The sequence below is a fragment of the Helianthus annuus genome, chromosome 16, assembly GCF_002127325.2.
Source record: "Helianthus annuus cultivar XRQ/B chromosome 16, HanXRQr2.0-SUNRISE, whole genome shotgun sequence".
Lineage (NCBI taxonomy): Eukaryota > Viridiplantae > Streptophyta > Magnoliopsida > Asterales > Asteraceae > Helianthus > Helianthus annuus.
In genome coordinates, this window is record NC_035448.2 from 106772823 (window position 1) to 106778837 (window position 6015).

At 40.9% G+C, this 6015-nt stretch overlaps 1 non-coding gene across 1 annotated transcript; it reads right to left on the bottom strand.

The window, feature by feature from the left end:
- Nucleotides 1-5371: 5371 nt before the first annotated feature.
- On the bottom strand, nt 5372-5478 carry LOC118488506. The gene has a single exon (XR_004885047.1). It is a non-coding gene; the product is annotated as a small nucleolar RNA R71 (small nucleolar RNA).
- Nucleotides 5479-6015: the final 537 nt, after the last annotated feature.

Sequence of the window (6015 nt, forward strand, 5' to 3'; positions counted from 1 at the left end):
CAAAGGATGATCTTACAAGTTTGCAAAAGATTAGTGAGCTTTAAGATGGAGATTATGAAGGGATGAAAGCTCCCAAGCACCTCCTAATGCTTCTCCATATGTGAAAGTTACTTAAATCATCACATAATGGTTTGAAAGGGTGTAAAATGTGGTGTTTAGTGGTGGTTGAAGGGTGGTTTGCGGTGGTGATGTTTGGCCGAAATTTAGAGGGGAAAGAAGAAGGTATTTTGTGTTGTTTCAAATGTTGCAAAAATGAAAGATATGGTGAAGTAATTGTTATAATCTTTCATGGTCTGGCAACTTGGTCAACAATATATCTTCCACCATACTTCCATCCATTACTTTGTATTAAAGAAGTATGGTGTGTGTGGGACCCACATGGGGGGGGGGGTAAAGTGTAAATATTTATAAAATATAACATGTGCAAAATAATTAATTGTAGATATTTTGGTCATTGAGAAAATCTTGCATTATTAAGACACTAAACATGTTTAGGGTGTTAAACTAGTCTTAACTAGTTCATTAGATTGGTTGATATTAATTTTGGATGGTACAAATACCACTAGTTCGTCTATCGGCACAAGACCAAATAATATATGAAAGTTATGATATAATACCGGAAGCTTTATCGTTGATACACCACTAGTATCCTTGGGTTTATTTAGGATGTATTATAAGCATTAAAATGCTGATTTTTTATGTCGCAGACAAATATAATTCTTACAATTTAGCGCGGATCGGACACTTTTTGTTTATATGCATTTTCCGGAAAGTTAAGTTGTCTTAGTATTTTGTGCCCCTAATTAGGTTTTTTATTCATGTTTCAATGATTGTAAGCTTTCATGCCATTCATTGCTCGTCCATACAATTTTCAGAACTAGCTGACATGAATAGAGTGTCCAGGTGAATAGTAATTTTCAGCATTTTGCTAACATATTCGGACATAGTTTGTTGTTTTCTCGCGGTGCGACGAATGTATCAATATCGTTTGTAATGTTTAATCATGTCCTATGATTACTAGACTTTATGTGACCTAATCATGCAGAAATGAACTCATAAACGAACGCAATTAAGCGTATAATTAATTGTTAAGTTGTACGGAAATTCCATTATTTTCCCCGGTTGTCACATTCTCCCCCCGTTATAAGAATTTCGTCCTGAAATTCAGGTTGCGTTACCAGTTACAGGGGAGTCTTGAAACGAATGTGGGGACTTGGACTTGATTTGATCTTCACGTTCCCATTTGTACTCAGGACCGTGACATGAGTTCCAACGAACTTTAACCAGTGTGATACAACTCCTTAGTGTCTTGTGGACATTCCAGTCCTTAACCTCAAAAGGTTCTTTGGTAAATTGGAGCTTTTCGTCGATGTCTATTTCATGCGTTGGGATGACAACCGTCTCTTGAGTAGGGCTTTTCTTTAAATTCGGCACATGAAACGTATTGTGTACACCACTGAGCTCGTCCGGTAGCTTCAACTTATAAGCTACGATTCCAACCTTTTTCCAAGATTTCGAAAGGTCAAATGTACCGTGGGTTCAACTTCCCACGTGTCCAAATCTAGCTACGCCCTTCCAAGGTGAGGCTTTCAACAAAACCTTGTCTCCGTTCTAGAAGGATAATGGTTTGCGTCGTTTGTCGGCGTAACTCTTTTGTCTATTACGAGCCGCCTTGATACGATCTCGTATCTGAAAAATTTTGTTCGTAGTCTCCTGGACTAACTCCGGACCAATGAGTTGCTTATCTCCGGTCTCCGCCCAACATAGCGGTGACCGAAATTTTCGTCCATATAAGAATTTAAACGGGGCGGCCTAGATGCTAGTGTGATAACTGTTATTATATGAGAATCCACTAGAGGCAAGTGAGTATCCCAATTTCCACCCAAATCCATCCACAAGCACGTAACATATCTTCCAAGTTTGTATCGTTCGTTGATTGTGGCCGTCCGTTTGAGGGTGAAAGGTCGTGCTCAGATCCAGTCGTGATCCAAAGGCCTTTTGGAATGATTGCCAAATCCTTGACACGAATCGACTGTCTCGGTCCGATATGATAGAGACTGGCACTCCATGTCGTGCCACAATCTCCTTAATACAGTTCGGCTAGTTTCTTCGTGCTATCCTTCTCACAGATAGGCAAGAAATGTGCGGACTTCGTAAGCCAATCAACGATTACCAAAATCATGTCGTGACCTCTCGAGGTCCTGGGTAACTTAGTAATAAAGTCCATCGAGATTTTTTCCCATTTCCATACGGGAATTTCATGTTGTTGCAAATAGTTCTTAAGGCTTTTGATACTCGGCCTTAACCTTAGCACACGTGAGACATTTTCCGACATAATTAGCAATGTCGCCCTTAAGGTTAGGCCACTAGTAGAATTCCTTTATATCCTGATACATCTTATCTGATACTGGATGTATAGAATACTTCGACTTGTGTGCTTCGTCTAAAATACTTAACCTGTATAAAAATGTAGCTAATTTTAATTGAGAATTTTGTGAATCTTAAAAAAAACTAATTAATTTAATAAGCAATAAAAGGAAATTGTACACAAACATCACAAAACAGCAGACAGAATGACGCAAGCAAACTCGGAAACTAAGATCAAATGTGATGAGAAAGAACTACCTAGGTGTCGAATCATAGACTTATGCAATGCTATTCTGACCACTATTTCTGACTAAGTACTCTAATCCACCCGATAAACCTCCCGCTAGAGATGATTAACCGAATAAGAAGGTGAGCAAAATGTGAAGTGCTAAGATGGGCCGGCTTGACCTATCGATACTGATGTGTGTAAAATGCAACATATAAATTAAACCAAATAAGGCATAAAACTAACCCTTTTTGAGTACTAATGTTGGAAAAAGAGTGTTTTTGTCTTCCTTTTGTATTTTCAGGATGAAATGAGCTCAAATTCACAAAAGAAGCAAAAAGACAGCTAATTCTAACATAAATACAAGAAAAGGAACAAAAGTGGATTGCCCGAACCCTCAACGGCATCCTCCCAAGCAGAGAAGAGAAAACAGAAGACTGAACACGCCCCGTGCTCAGCCAGCACGGGGCCGTGCCCAAGAAGCAGCAGAAAAGACAAACCTATAGAAGCTTCTATTGCCCACCATGGGGCCGTGTCCAGTGAGCACGGGGGCGTGGCGAAAGTACAGCAGGCGCATTAATTGTAATTGCGAATTACAATTAATGAAGAGAGAGAGTGTCAGACGGGCACGGGGGCGTGTCCAGCGGACACGGGGCCGTGCCCAGCCTTCTGTTCAGCCTATAAATAGGAGTGCTTGGTTTCATTTCAACTCATCCCTTGGCACACCACCTCTCTCACACTTCATCCACCACCCACCACCACCATAACACCATCATCCACCACCATCATCCATTGTCCATCGTAGAGTGTGTGAGTCGTCTCGGGATCCAAGATTAATCGTAAGAGTTCTTGACAATCAAGGCCATGTTTGCCTAAGTCTCTTACATCACTTGGTGAAGACAAGTGTTTAGTATAATACTTTTTATTTTTAATCTTTTGCACTTTTTATTTGGTTTTGTATTAATGACTTTAATAACTAGTTGCTTATGTTGAAGGTGATCTTTCCTTATCGTTTGTCCGTGGTGTCTTGGCATTATTTTACTGTCTATATAAAATAAAAGATTTTCACCATTCATATCTCCACGGTCTATATGGAGGTATGTTGGCTACCTGGTCGGGGGTTAAGGGAACGGTTTGGTAAGAGTCTTGCCCTTGTTCAGCGTTTAGAGGTCCTGCAAGGGACCTGGGTCAATTTTAGTAGGATCTCCTTCAATACCCATAGGTATTGGATGGCGGGGATCCAAACTCTTTGACCCCCTCATAAGTTAACTACTATTAATACTATAACCCGGCTATTTAGGACTGTATCCCTGCTGACTCAGACTACTTAGCCGAGGGTAACGTCACCGCCAAAAGCGGGACCTACCACAATTTGCATTAATAACTTAATTCATTATCTTCCAATAATCCAACCCTTTAGGATTGTATCCTTGCTGACTCAAACTACTGGGTTGAGGGTAACGTCGCCTTCAAAAGAGGGGCCTACTACAATAACTAAGATAATCTCTTAAACAAGTGCAAAAGTGCGAAAATAATCAAAGGTTATACTAATACACGAGTCGGATCCAAGTGATTCATCTTGTCTATCTGTTTTTATTTTATTTTTATTTTTCAGCATTTAGTTAGTTTTTATTTTCTTAGTTTAAAAATCTTTTCTAACTTTTTGATTTGATTAGACGTTGAGGATAAACCGGTATTAAAAGCTCTTGTGTCCTTGGACGACCTCGGTATCTTACCAACACTATACTACGTCCACGATGGGTGCACTTGCCCATATGTGTGTTTAGTGTTAGTGAATATCGTGTTTTATAAATTTAAAACTTGGCTAAAAGTGTAAAAAGGGCTTAAATATACATTAAAAATATATTACACTACACGCACATCAAGTTTTTGGCGCCGCTGCCGGGGACACAAGGATTTTAAGAAAGTTAGGAATCAACGGCCTAGTCATATTTTTTATTTTTCTTTTTAATTTTTAGAATTTTCTTAGTTTTTCAGCTTCTGCAGAGCTCAGCACGGGCCGTGCCTGGTCGGACACGGGCCGTGCCCAGCATCGTTACTGGCAGTTTTTAGTTTTCCAAGTTACAGAAGGCTGACCACGGGGCCGTGTCGGTGCAACATGGGGTCGTGTCCAACTTTCCAGTAACTGGGATCTGGAAAACAATTACTGTAACTCCAACCACGGGCCGTGCTCGCTGAGCACGGGGCCGTGGTGAACCTTCTGACCAGCATTCTTTTCTGTTTTTATTGCAGGACTTGGAACCAGACACCAATCCTACATAGTGTATGAGCTCCAGTTCTAATAAGGACATAAAAGAACCTCTAGAAGAACCCGAACGCTTTCTCAGAAAAAGATTAAAAGCTAAAAACCAAGAGAAAGTTTCGGGTGATCCACCTCCAATGGCGGACCAACGTACCCTCATGGATTATCTACGACCCACCGTAGGTAACCTAGGCGCCGCTATCAATGCACCGAATGTTGAAGCTAATAACTTCGAACTTCGGCCGCATTTGATACAAATGCTCCAAAACTCCGCAACCTTCCATGGGCTTGCGGACGAGGATCCCCATCTACATACTACTAATTTCTTAGAAATATGTGATACCTTTCGGATCAATGGAGCATCAAATGACGCCATCCGCCTCCGAATGTTTCCTTTCTCACTAAAAGACCAAGCAAAAGCTTGGCTCAACGCCCTCCCAGCTGGATCGGTAAACACCTGGGATGAACTAGCCCAAAAATTTCTATATAAGTATTTCCCTCCCACAAAAACGACTAAATTAATGACTGAAATTAATACATATTCACAAGAGGACGGGGAATCCTTATATGAAACTTGGGAAAGGTTCAAGGAGCTATTACGCAAGTGTCCACATCATGGCCTTGCGATATGGCAACAAGTATCCACTTTCTATAATGGACTGTTGCCACACACAAAGCAGACACTTGATTCTAGCTCCGGGGGACTTTTAGGTAATCGCCGCCCACATGAAATATATAACCAAATTGAGGAAATTGCTCAAACCAATTTTCAATGGCACACTCCCCGAGGCAATAAATCTATTGCCCCGGGCGCCCATAAGGTTGATGAATGCACTTCTTTACAAGCCCAAATCGAGGCCCTTTCTTCAAAAATAAAAAAGTTAGAAATGACAAAAACAGTCTCGGTTATGGCTTGTGAAGGGTGTGGTGGGCCACATGAAAATTGGAGTTGTATGAAAGAAACGGACGATCAACAAGAATCGGTAAGCTACATTGATAATAGACCTAGGCCGTCGGGTCCTCCAACGGGCACTTACAACCAAGGATGGCGAAACCACCCAAACCTTGGTTGGAGAGAACCCAGCAATAGTAGTAACCAACAAACCCAACGAACAAACTTTCAACAACCAAGGAATGAGTCACAAAATTTCACTCAACA